The sequence below is a fragment of the Falco naumanni genome, chromosome 6, assembly GCF_017639655.2.
Source record: "Falco naumanni isolate bFalNau1 chromosome 6, bFalNau1.pat, whole genome shotgun sequence".
NCBI classification, from domain to species: Eukaryota; Metazoa; Chordata; class Aves; order Falconiformes; family Falconidae; genus Falco; species Falco naumanni.
Window position 1 is genome coordinate 59,776,088 of NC_054059.1, and position 13,830 is coordinate 59,789,917.

Genomic DNA, 13,830 nt, shown 5'->3' on the forward strand with positions numbered 1-13,830 from the left:
AGACTGGAGGGAGACACAACCTAGACAGCTGACCCCAAAGGGATATTCTCTGCCATGTAACATCGTGCTCAGCAACAAAATTGGGAGGGGGGTGGGGGGAGTTTGCCAAGGGATGCCATCGAGTGGGGACTGTCTGGGCATCAGTCAGTCGTTGGTGAGCAATTGCTTTTCATCTCTTATTTTTCTTTGTTTTGTTTTGTCTTTTTTACTTATTAAACTGTGTTTATCTTGACCCTGGTTTTCTCATTTTCACTTTTCTGATTCTCGCCTCCATCCCACTGGGTGGGGGAGCTTAGCTACCTGCCAGGGTTAACACACAATAGCTGGGTAATGATTCTTATTTTGAATACTACTCTCTGCAAATGTCTATGCCTTTGTTACTCAGAGATTAGGCTGTGGCATGGCTCTACCCAGGACAGGGATGTGCTGGTGGGAGCATACATGAAGTGTGTGTGGAAAGTGTCCGAAGGGGTTTAAGTCATCCAAAATTTTGGTCTAATACATTCTCACCTTCCACTGCATAAACTGCACTGGAACAATCGGGATACAAAAAGGAAGTTCTGGCAGAGGAAAAGATGACAGAAGAAAAAACGAGCATATCAAAGCAAGGCAAACAAAAGTAACGCTGAGTTTCTGAGGAGCTATAGCATGGCCTGTAATTTTCTGAATGACAATTTCAGAGTTAAAGGTAATGAGGGACTCCCCAGTGGTTCACTGCCTGGAGAAAGCAATTCTGATGCCTCTTCCATTGCACAGCTGAGGCCAAATAAAATTGTATATTTGCCATATACAGTACCATTGGCCACTCAGAAAAAACAAGCATTGAAGTATTTTTTGGGAAAGATGCTAGCTGTGACATGAGGCTGTGGTAGATTGTCTTTCCCTTTCCTGCTCAACACGGCTGTTTGCTAGGAGCTGAACACCAGGAGGTGATTGCAGGCTCTCCATGTCTTAGATGTATCCAGACTCACCAATTAACTTCCCCAGCAGTTTGCTGCCACAACTGAGCTTGGAAAATTAAGCATTTCCTCATTTAAGCAGTGTTTAGAGAGCACTCCCTGCTGCTGACTCCACCTGCCAGGGAATGACATCTGTATATCAGGGGAAGAATAGAGTTCACAGAAATTTTAGGATTCCCATAAAAGCTGTTTCTTTTCTGACAAGCTGCTTTTCCTACCGTCCCCATTCTCCGTACAATTTCTTCTTAGAACCAGGCCCTTGAAAAGGTATTGTTTGAAAGAGATAAACATAGCAGGACCAGATTGTTAAACATTTGACAAGTGTTTGTGATATTTCACAGCTGGCATATAAAATATCTTGTGGAGGGACAGGCTTAAAGCTTGTTAGCAGCTCTCTGTGGAGCAAAACCCCCTTGTTCTGAATTCAGCTTCCTCTTTTTGGTCAGGAAGATAATCCCAGACACTCACAGAAGGTAACTTGTCATGTTTCTCCTCCTTCATCCACTTTCTTTTTTAAAACTTGACATCTTCCCACAACACACAACTCTTATTCTTCAGCATCTCTCCTTTCCACTCCTGCTTTTACTGTGCTCCAGGAAAAGGCTCAAATCATACTAAGGCACGTTGAAGTACAAAACCAAGTATAGTCAAGAGAAATTAAGTTCTCCAGCTGCTCTCAGCTGTTCTTCTTGGTTTTCATGCTGCTCCAGTGCTGACTTTTAAATATGGATAAGGCCTTGCATCCTTTTGTCTCTTTCTTTTTCTTCAACGTCAGCACCGGCAGATGCATACTATGCTTGGTCTGCTGTTGGCTTTGAAGCCCTGCCACCATATTCTCTCATATTGATCATACCTAACAGTTCACAGTACATCACTTCAAAGCCTGGCTATTAGTGACTTGTGAAGGACTAATGCTGTCACTGGTTTTGTTCATCTCCTTCTGCACTTTTTTCCCTTGTGTGGGGAGTAATCATATTCCTGATGAAATGACGAGCCCATCTCCTCCTGGCCTCCGTGGTTGTAGTGTCAGCTCAAAATACACATTATAAGGTGCCAGGTGTCCCAAGAGTTTTTAGTCTTTTACAAGAGCTTCATTTACTGATCAGCCAGAAAACTCCCTGCTCTTACTCCAGCTTTTATGGGCCAGGAACAATCTGTCCCTAAGTCATCTCCTGTGTTTTTACAATTTGATAAGAAAGAATAGTAGATGGTCAAAAAGGGAAGTTTCCAATGTGTCCATATTTCCACATAATTGGCACATGGCAAGTCCTCTGCCAGAGTGTGCCTACTGGTCTGTTAACAAAATGAATCATGAATATGGGTGACTTGAAAGTCAAATATTTATGGTGGATCCGAAACAAAAATGTCCAGGCTTGCTGCCATGCAGAAAAAACTGTAAAGCTTTTTTTTTTTTTTTTTTTTTTTAAGTTTTCATGAGTGGAAGCTTAACAACATACAGTCATTTAACATTTGGGATTTGGTGTGAGGTCGTAAGCACCACGAAGGTTTCTTCTTAGTTTCATTAGCAGCAGAAATGCTGCAGAGTGAGTGGTTTCCTTGTTCTCAGCGTGCCTGCTATTAGTGCTCATAAAATCTCTGAAATAACTGCAAGGAGATAAACTTAAGACACAATTTTGCTTCCCCTTACTCTTCTATTTTTCAAGCTGGGCAGGAATCTTGTGGTATTTTCAGTGGAAATACCGAGACAAGAGCTTACAGAGGGATTTCCATCAGCTACAGAAGGACAGGAATACTGCTTTGGCTGTTTATCAACAGAGAAAATAAATTCTAATATCTATGCCAGTCAAAGCACTTGGCAGAGGCCTAGATTAATCCGAGGATCTGCGTTTGAGGGTGCTGGAACTGACACTAGATGGATTTGCTCATTATCATTAGCACTTTGTTTGCTATTCTTGACAACACAAAGAAGGCAGGGGTTGTGTACATAAAAAGTCTAAATTGCTGTTCATTTGGAATACATGAGCTTCCTTCTTTCATTCAGCAAAGCTGGCTTCTCCCTTTGCTGGCAGAGTGTCAAGGTGGTTGATACTCCTCAGACAGCCATGTACAAAGCCACGGGCCCTGCAAGAGGCAGCATGGACTCTGCACCCTTCCTCCTGACACAGGCAAGCTGGGAACTCCGCAGCATCACATGCTTTCCCATTAGAGTAGAAAACAAAACAAAAGACTCGATCTCCTGCCCACTGTGCACCCCACAGAGCAGATGACTGAGGCAATAAATAACATACCAATGGATGTAAAGTTTTCAGTTAGGAATGTCGGACAACTGAAAATTGTTCTACCACGAAGAAGAAATTTGGGAATTGTTTACTGTTGTCTTTTTCTGCATGATCCTGTTGTAGCTTGGCAATGTATGAAACAAACAGAAGCTTGCCTTCTTGCCTCCTTTGGAGAGTTACTTAAGATATATTCTCATTCTACCTGTGGCTCTGGGATTGGGGAAGGCATTTGCAAATGTCTTTTATCATTTTAATAGGTGACTCACTTTCCGTGAGATTTACTTAAAGGAAAGTCCCAAGAAATACAGTCTTTGAATAGGATAATACTAGAGGAAAATCTACTTCCTAAGGAGAATTTATAGCTTTCCAAATGGCCCAATTTAAAATAAATGAAAAGGGAGCCTGGTCTATTGGCTACAGAATGAAATTAACACCAAGGAAATTCTTTCAGTAAGGGCCTATGTATCTTTCTTTTAGCTTAGGCTTAGCTTTCTGTCGATTCTATTTGCCAGCATCCTGTGACAATTACAAGATATATGAGACTGAAAACTTGTAGGAAATTTTGGAGTCAGAGTACACGCACATCACTTTTGCCTGTCAATGCATGTAGTCTGAGAACCTATGCATTTTAGTTTGCAATAGCCTTTCTAGTGTCTAATAACTTAACAGCTTTGAGTAAAACCTTTCCAGCTGTTGAAGTGCTCTGACTGTCTATCACCATTTGTGGATTTTCTGGTGTTCGAAAGCAGCTGAGTTTTTACAGGATCATTGCCCCAGTGGAAGTGCTAACAGTTTTGGGGTTTCTTTTTTTTGTTGTTGTTGTTTTGTTTTTCCTGCCAGACTTCAAGGTTTCATGACTCTTACAGAAATATTTTGACTTTGAAGCCTCTATTGCTCTCCTGATTCAATTAAATTAAAAAGAATTAAAAATGATATAAGGCAAAGGGAAAACTGACAGACTAAACCACTTTAGTGCACAGAGACATGTGATTTATATATACACAGTCACACAATCATATAAGCCTCATTTCCTTAAGAAACGAGACTGAGAACTGCTGTATCTCTGCTTGGTATCCTATAGCTGGCAATACACTTTCAGGTCCTGTGGTAATGGCAAAATTATTACTATTTTTATTAACTTTTTTAAAGACTCCCTCCATCTGTTCCCCCTCCCCAAATCTTTCTTATTATTTCCATTCACCCCAAAAAGCCCCCACCAGTAACCTGTTCACCATCCACTTATAAAGCTGGCACTTCTTAGAAAAAAAACAACTTTTTTTTTTCCCTTTTGATTTTCACAAGCTTTCTTACACCAGCAAAAATCCATTTGTTAAGATGAAATTATCCTAGGCATAAAACATGCCAATAAAAGTGAAATATACCTTCTCATTAAGAAAACATCTAGAATATATTAATTCCACCAAGAGTAACATGGTCATATGACATGTGGATAAAGCAGACTTTTCAGAGACTGGAGATCAAGCAATTATAAATCCACTTGGCTTTGGTGGATGAACTCATCTACAGGGCAACACTTCTGGTCCCCCTGGGTCAGTCCCCAAAGATATTAGACTGCAATGTTCTACTCCCTGTTTTGTAAGACCATTGTGTGACATTAACTTTGTGAAATTAACCAAGGAAATGAATTTATTAATCCTTGCAACCATAGATAGGTGAAGGTGGTATGCACAGGTATATCATTCCCTTCTGGGTTTTTAAATTATTGTTTTGGATATAGATGTTTGGAAATAGCAGTGTTGGGCTTGCAGGCCTGGGACATGCCACCCTCACAGCTCTCCCCTCCCCAGGAGAGGCAGAGATTTCAGGCTGTGGCTGCTGGTGAGGTCAGAAAGCAGCAGAGGTGGGATCCCACCGCACAGTGTGGGGCGAGGTTCCAGTTCAGCAGTGAGGGAAGCTCTCTGCAATGCAGGGGTCAGATATTACTGTTCAGGTGATGAGAAATGTTTTGCCTGTCTGTGTGAGGCACAGGCATCTGGTGTCAGCTGAGTTTGGAAAGGTAGCCTTAGTTTTCTTCTCACACTGTGCTCTGCAAGTACAGGTAACTGGAATGTGACTCATGCATGTAACAGGAAAAGTCACGTCTGTTACTGAAAGTTCAGTTATTTCTGGGTTGCAGCATAGCAACTGTTTAACAGAGAGAAGACGCAAAGTAGTTCATAGTGAATGGAGCTACAACAACTTTATATAAGCTGAAATTCCACTCCTTAAGACAGTAAAGCACCACAAAGTCATAGTTCCAGCTGCTGGAAGGGGACGAGGCAGAGGAGCATCATCTGTTCTTCTTCCACAGAAGTCCCTGATGCAGACTTACAGCATGTCTTGGGAGCGAGCAGAATAGCTCGGCAGTTCTAGACGTATTAGTCAGTGGTTTAAAAATTCAGCAAAGAGCTTGCCATTTTTTTGTTAGTCCTTAAATTGAACAGATTCTCATGCTGAAGTTCTGAGCAGCACACCCAAAACAATCAGGGAACAACATAGCTCTTACCAAGACTCTAAATTTGGAGACAAAAATTTGTTTTAAACGATATTTTGTATTAGCAAGGGAAAAAAAGCGTTTCTAGTCTGAAATTTTATATGGCAACTTTCACCTCAAGGTAATGAAAACAAGCTGAGCTATAAACTCTTCAAAACTGGGGTTTATGGAAAGGCTGACAAATCCTTTACTGCAGTGAGGTGGCTGGGAGCACTTTAAAAGATTCCCATGAAGCATTATTGATCATGATCACACACTCCCAAGCACTAACACCAGCAGGCTGCAGGCAGGAGGCCCGCTGTTCTCAATTACCGTGCCACCCTGGTGACACGTCCGGCCGATGGGGCTGTGTTAGTGGCTGGTCATCTGCTCGGTGGTGGCCCCTGAGCAGCCCGAGGTGAGTGTGCTTCCTGGCTGGCCCTCCAGCCACATCACATCATGCGCACCCCCAGCTGGGCTGGCAGCCCTCTGCCGCGTCATTTCTAGTGAAGGCTTTTTATACTGTCCTCATGGGGAAGGAGGTTGGTTTCTGGGAATGAAAGGAAGGGGAAAAAGAAAAACATCCAAGTTTTGATTTTCTTCTTCTCACTGGAATTAAACATCACAAATAGATCACATAAAAGAAATTGGCTTTTAGTGTGAGGATTTGTCTTCACTTCTCAGCTTCTTCCTTTTGGGTTTCAAAGTGAAGCCATCTGATGTCGGAAGCACCAGCAAGAGTTGGTGATTGGACCTCAGGAAATTCACAGTCATGGTTTTGTGCTTCTAAATGAGCAGCGCTGCTGCTTGTAAAGACCTGAAGTAAAATCCTGGTCTCACTGAAGTCCTTGGCAAACCTCCTACTGCCTTCAGTGGGGCCAAGATTTTACCATGAGTCCTGCAAGCCATTAGTCTTTTGAGTTTTTAATGGGTCCACCCCTGCACAGACTTCTCTTGTAATAAAGGGTTAGCTAGATTGGCTCAGATACTACACAATTTAAAACTTAAAGGAAAGCAGTTTTGTAGTGAAATTAAGGGACTATAAAAGGAATTTGGCTTTGGACAACTTGCTTCTGTTTGGATTTGGATTAGGCTGCAATCTTCCTGTCTGTTTTTAGAGTACATGTCCTTGCCAGCATCAATAATCTATTTTCCTTAGTGCAAGTGAAAGGCTCTTATGGCTCAGAGGTGTAGTCTGGTATCCAGTGCTCCTCTGGATTTCTTTGGTTTAGGAATCAGGCTACAAATAGTCATAGGCTGCAAGCTGCTCCTTAACATTTATGTGCTGCCAACAGCCGATTCATTGACACGTGGGTCAACACGTTCCTCCTTTCCCGTTGCTCTGCTTCCAGTCATTCCTATATTTTTTCCTGACCCCCTGAGCTAATCCAACTCCCCAAATCCTTTCTCTGCCCATGCAGTTCCTCCCAGCCCAATCTCAGCATTCATTTGCACTTGGCCTGATTGTGTTTTCATTGGCAAAATTCCTTTTATCCTGTCCAGCAGCATATTAATCCTAAAGTACTTTCTTGAACTTTTCAGGTTCCCTCAAATACCTCTCCTTCCCCCACCTACTCCAAAGTAAATAAATCAGGATTTTAGATAATGCACATCAAATGTATTATTTCACCTCAGGTCACAGTGTCACGTGCAATTTAAATTCAGCAGGTCTACGGGTTGAAGGTGGAGACTACAGAGAAAGCTGGGGAGGAGGAATGTGTGGGGGTAGCCATCACTCCAGAGCAGTCTATAAAAGATCCAGTGGTAACATCAGGAGAGACTGCACAGGAGAGCCCAGCTCGTATTGGCGTCCACTGCTGCCTTGGGAGAACAAGTGCTGCAGCCTGCCAGGGAATGGCTCTGCTGTTCTCCAAGCAGCTATGCTCTGAAGCTTAACTTCATTCCTCTGAAGGTGCCTCCTCCTCCATCCTGTCTAAAATGTCTTTTTTTTTTTTCTTTTTTCCCTGTTCCTCAACATGTGAGGGTCGGCAGTTTCCTCTTATAGCAAATCGGCTTGTCCTTGGCTTATATGCTGAGTTGTAAACCTGGCAAGTCTTCCTGGACTTCCCTGAGCCTGTGTACGTGTGAAGTCTGAGGCAAGTCCAGAAGGTGTCTGACATGGAATTAAGGATGCAGTGCTGCTCAGAGTCTGCCTTGCAGAAGACACCTAACAGCAGACCCCCAGCAGCCTGTGATAATCAAAGATCATACTAGTGTCACACAAAACAGTTCCTCACGAAGTGTTTCCAGCTGTATTCTGCTTTATTTAAACAGCGATTTCTAAGTGGAAGGATGGTCTCTTAAAGAGTGGTCTCTGCTATGAGATCTTTGCTCACAAGTGGGGTGAAAGGAACGTTTTCCTGGTAAAATTAATGGATTGTATAAGGCAGATCCTACTGTAATGGCAAAGAACTATCTATGATAAATACACATAAACGAGGGAATTTTTTTGCAACATCCCAGAAGTTGCATCTTTTTCAATGCAGGTAAGCCTAATAATTCAATTTGGCCTTGTCTGAAACAGCCATCTGTCTCCTTTAGCGTTCCCTAAATTGTTCACTAAAGCTACTAATGCTCGTGTCTAAGTAAGATGGAAAGACCCCTGGTGCAGAAAGAGTGGGCTGGGGGAGAGAAAGCTACCAAGTGTGCTCCTGACAGGGTGGCTAGGAAAGGCGGGAGAGGAAAGGAAAGATGAGGACTTTCATCCATGGGATCCTTCACGTGTTTAACAGTCGAGATTTAATTTCCACACCATGGTTCTTGTTACAGGAGAGTAACCTTCCCTGCTTTAACATCCTAGTGGAGATACGCCTTTGTAATTTTGCTGTCATGGAGACTGAGTCAAACATAAGCAAGGACTATAACAGCGATTTTACAGAGCTGACTTGGTACAAATGACAGGTGCTTTATCTCTGCTAGGATTTTGCAACATGATACTTACTGCATGCTAATTTATAACCACCCACCTTTTGGCAGTGAAGGAACATATGGAAAAAAATATAAAGCCAAGCAGAGTAATTGCCCTAATATGTACTGCAAAAACCAGAGTGGAAGCAACCTACTGAACAAGCAAGATAAGCATAGCCATTTAAGTGGAAAGAAAATTTAGCTTTTGTGAATGCCTCCATGCTAGTCGTGCAAGCAAAAATATTTCAGCCTAGCTCCAGCGGTGATCATCAGTATCAGAGAATTCCTGGACATTTATAAGGAAGCTTTAAAAGCCAAAGATTTCTGGAGACCAAAATACGTAAAATGTGCCATTATATCAGGTCATGGCTTCTTCAAGATTGATTTCAAATGCATTAACACTCTGTTCTCCACAGAGTAACTCTCTTCCCAAAGAACCCGAAGCACTCAGCATCCAATAATGTCTCTGTGCATAGCCATTAACACCTTGGCAAACCAAGACAAAGTACCTAATAATTTGTAGCTTGCAGTGACAGGCAGTAGTGTATGAAGATTGAGGAGAATTAGGGGGAGTTAACTTCTACTCCAACATTTAAGAGAGGAAGGAAAGAATACTGTAGGCAATTTGACCTCCTACAACATGTGCGAAAATTTCTGTGGCAATTTTTTTTTAAAAATTATGATTAATAAGTTTGGAATGTGTTCACTATGCACCTTATCTTAATACCTTTCCTCATGGTGACAATATTTTTCTTAATGATTTCAAATGCAAGGGAACAGTGCTAGGACCTCAGCAAATGTTTCTGCCACCGATACGACAACTGGTCAGGAAGAAACCCAATTGTCACGAACTTCCTTGTTCTCCCCGTTTGGTCACGAACTGTCCACCACTGCTGTGTTTCTCGGGCCCCCACGACAAACAGGGAGAACGACTGATGAAATGATGCATGTCCTGGCTTACTCTACAGCTGACCGCTCTGTTTCCCTTGCATTTCCTACTTGCTGCCTGCCGTACTGTAGTTATACAGGTTATAGGGCAAGTCAAACCTGCGCTTCACGGAGTGCTGCCACCTGTTGGTTGTTTTGGGCAGATACACTGACAGAGTTTTTCATTTTCCTGCCACTCAAGAATGGTATGAAGTAATATAGAAAAGCAGCTATTCTGGTTTGAGGCACTTAGGCACTTAGGAAGCATAATTGTGGGTTTTATATATTTAAGCATGGAGAACAGAGTACATTTGCTGGTGTATTGGATCTTTGCGTAAATTCTGTTAAGGGTTTTTAGCAAAACTATAAACCATGAACTGTCAAACAGTTTATATATGATGTGAACACCATGAAGAAGGGAAAGTGATGTTTTTTATAGATAATTGCAGGCAATAAAGACATTAAAATGAATGCATTAAGGAGTACTGGATTAGTTAAAAATGCCTATTTATACTATATAATTTCACAGTGATGAGAAGTTGTACTATTCATACTCAAGACTTGTCAAATAATTTATTTGAAAATGATTTTGAGATTACAAATGTAATTTTCCTTCTTTCTTCTTTCTAATTGTGACTGAAACCAAAAGACCTAGTGTAAGTACTGTCATGATAGAAATCCAGGGCCACCTTACACCTTGGCCTTAATAGGGTCAGAGACTAGAAGTGCATGACATCCCTTTCTCCAGTAGTAGCAGGGTCCAGGCATTTGGTTGGTTGGTTTTCCCTTTTTAATTGAAATATGGGAGAAAAGAAAGTCTAGTTGAATTCAGAATAAAAGACAAACACCAGAAACTTCTATTGCCACAACCTCTCCAGACCAACCCCCCACCACATTGCAAAGGAAACAATATATGACAAGGATTTTGAAATAATTAATAATGCAGGAAATTAATATTTAAGTAGGAGCGTGTCTGTTATTTATAAATGTTAATATTAGAAGAACAGGGATTAAGTTTATCATTACTGTTTATCATTACAGTGACAGCTCCTCAGGGTCATCCTACAGCTTCCTGGGGGAAGAGCTGTCAGAAGCTGCCTGCCTCCCTGCTTCTGGCACTGAAGCTGGGGGGCTCCCCACAGGACCAGAAGGCCCACAGTCTGGGTTTTGGCAAATGCTAGGGATGGAATTTAAAAGCCATTGGCTTTCTCAGGGCTCCTCAGCCACCACCATTGCATTTGTACCAGACATCCCTCTTAACATGAGGTCACAAATCCAGTAGCAGATGCTCCACAGATTGTTGCCTCTGCTGCCATGTGTAGGACAGGAAAGAATTCACTTTTGTGTGAGCACAGAGCACTCCGTGTCTGAGACCTGGGAAAGCCTCATGGCAAGTATACATGTTCTTGAACGAGCCAATGTCATTGTCTGCTCTTGCCTCTGCTCATCTCTCTGCTGCAGCTTGTCTTGGCTGCCTAGCAGTCCAGTGCAAGGAGCACATGAGTTCTCAGTAATGTCAAGGACTTGAACTACTTTTGTTCCCTTGTTTGTGCCTTCTGACACTTCTAGAAACAGAAGTACCCTAATATTCAGCAGCATTCCAGAAGAGTGGCTTTACATATGTCTCTAAAGAACCAGTCCTAGCACTGTCAAAGAGTCTTCTTTAACAAATCTGAGTGAAATGAAGGAAATCCCACCTTGTTTTATCTAAACCAGGAAATCATTATCTGAGCAGTAAAATAAAAGTGCTTAATACTAGCTAACTGTATGAGACATATTCCAGTCTTCATCGTTATTGCTTCCACCTCTGGCCTGCAAGGGCAGGGAACAGGGAAGGTGCTGCCTGTTCCCTACCCCTTCCACTCCCCTGGGAGCACTAGGGAACCAGTTTGTGTCTAGAATGAAAAGATTCAAAATGTCTTTCTCAATGAGCATGTCTCTGTTCCTCTGAGGAGCATAAGAGGTACCAAGTTTCTCGTTTAACACTGGAAGCAGGAGCATAAGTCTACCTGCTCGGAAGCTGCTCAGCAAAGAGGTCACAGCTATGGCATTGCTATAGTTTCCTGATGCCTCTTCCCCACCTTTATCATCTAGTGTTATCTCCATAGTTGCTGCATGGAGCTTGTGTGCTTCATAGCAACTTTCCAAACTCTTCTACCTAAAACTTCACCTCTCAGCCAACTTAAGGAATACAGTAACTTAAGGTCAGCTCCCAAAAGCACGTATGATTCAGTTTGGCTCCTGCATGGTATCCTTATTTTAACCCTGCTGATTCCTCCCTTTCTCCTCAGGCTGGCATTTCTGGGTTTTGCAGGTTTGTTCTTCTGTTGTCTTCTTTCTTTTTGCATTTGGAAGTGATCGCTTCTGTCTCTAGCCAAGTTTTCTACCTGGCTGTACAATACAGCCAATGACTAAGCAGCCTGATAGCTATCTCTTGCTAAAGGAAGATCATCTAGAAGGGTTATGACTGTACAGTGTTTACAATGTTTGGACACAGCACGGTACAGTCTCTGGGAAAGTAAACTTTTCTTGTCATAAGCATAGAAAGAATAACAACTAATTACTAAACTAAGTTCTAGAGTCACCCCTCATCCACTCGCCTTTCAGTCATTTCCTAACAAGTTTTTCATATCTATTGAGAAATGAATTACAAAGAAGGGCCTCAGTGTCCAGTGTCTCATACAGTAACAGGCAGTATAGAGGGGTTCCTGTAACACGTGATGCAGATATTGTGAGGCAGCTGCAGAAATCCTCATGAGGGTGTTACATGGCACTACTTCTACAAGTTTGTCTTAAAATGAACCTTCACTTTTGCAGCGTTTTTTCACTGTAAGAAATGCTATGTGTATATGTACACATACGTTGACTATACATAAGCAAAGAAAGAATGGGTATAATGCCAAAAACTTTGATAATGATGAGATGACAGATCGCAAACAGGCTTAAGGCATCTATTACTTTTATTTTATTACATTATTACTAAATAAAAAGAGCAGTTCAAGGCACTCCCTCTAAAGAAACCTTTATCTCCTGCTTTGGTGATGTTGACTGTGAATGCTATGGAAATCTCTGGGTGGCAATTTCCTGGACAGCCCCGGAGCAGTCAGGCTGCATCTGAATCAGAACTTGATTGTGGGTGGTAGGGTGGAGGAGGGAACAGAGGTACGTGGTATAGCTACATTTATCTTCATAGCTATTCATCCACCAAAGCAATGACAGCATATAAAAGTGGCAATGCAATTTCACAGTTCTAATCTGGTTTATTGTAATTTTTTCCAAGCACTGCCTCAAAGCAGGCAGGGAAGGGAAATATACATTAATGCTCTGTGCTGGTTCATGACTAACCATGTTCAAAATGTACAGTGTTTTCCTGAAAAAGTGAGGGGGTTATGTCTTATTATCTTTTCCTTAACAATACGACGTTATCTACAGCTGATATACAGAAAGCATTTTATTTTTTTTTTTTTTTAAATAATGAAGATGTGCCTATTCACAGGAAGAAGTGTTCCAGACATGTAGAAATACTGCCTTTCTGTGCAGGAAATGTACTTTTATTTATGAAATTCATATTTGCATCTAAACCCATGGATAGTGTAGAAAAGAAAATCCGTTTAATAGGGCAGTGTTGGGATAATGTATTACTCCGTGGATGTATTTGATCAGCACTGTATGCTCTATCTCAGGATAAGCGACAAGATATAATAAAGTAGGTATGTGTTTTGGGTGCAAACTGGTGCTTATTTGTAATGGTATTTGTCTAGAAATGGTTTGCAATGAGAAACAGATCCACAGCTTTAGAGACAGACACAGTTTATGTATCCTGCAGCCAACATCCTCATGCTCAGCTTGTCAGCTGTCTTTTCTCTGTCCCAGGCAAATAGCTGAAGATCAGGAAGGCTGTACTTCCATGGAGCAACGGCATTAAAGAGTTGTCAAGCTGACAACCAGTTTGGTCCAGATTTAGGGCTGGCTCAATCAAGCTGGTATTAGTGGAGATGTGCTCTCTTACCCAGCCTGATCTTTTGACCCTCTCAGTTTCATCACTAATAAATTAAATATTCTAGTAACACAAATACAATGGATACAAATGGATTATCTCTAAGAAGACAATGAAAAAAAAATAAAGTGAAGCCATGCATGGCTGTGGATCTTGAACGGGACATAACCAGAAACCTCTAGAGGCAGCAGTTAGCAGAACAGCTCCAGCATTATTTCAGGACCAGAGTGCAAATAGCAAGAAAAGGTATTTCTGAATTAGCTCTGGAGCTCTTTCATTGTCCTCTGTGGAGCTAACAAACATTTATTAGTTTGTGTCTTAATCAGT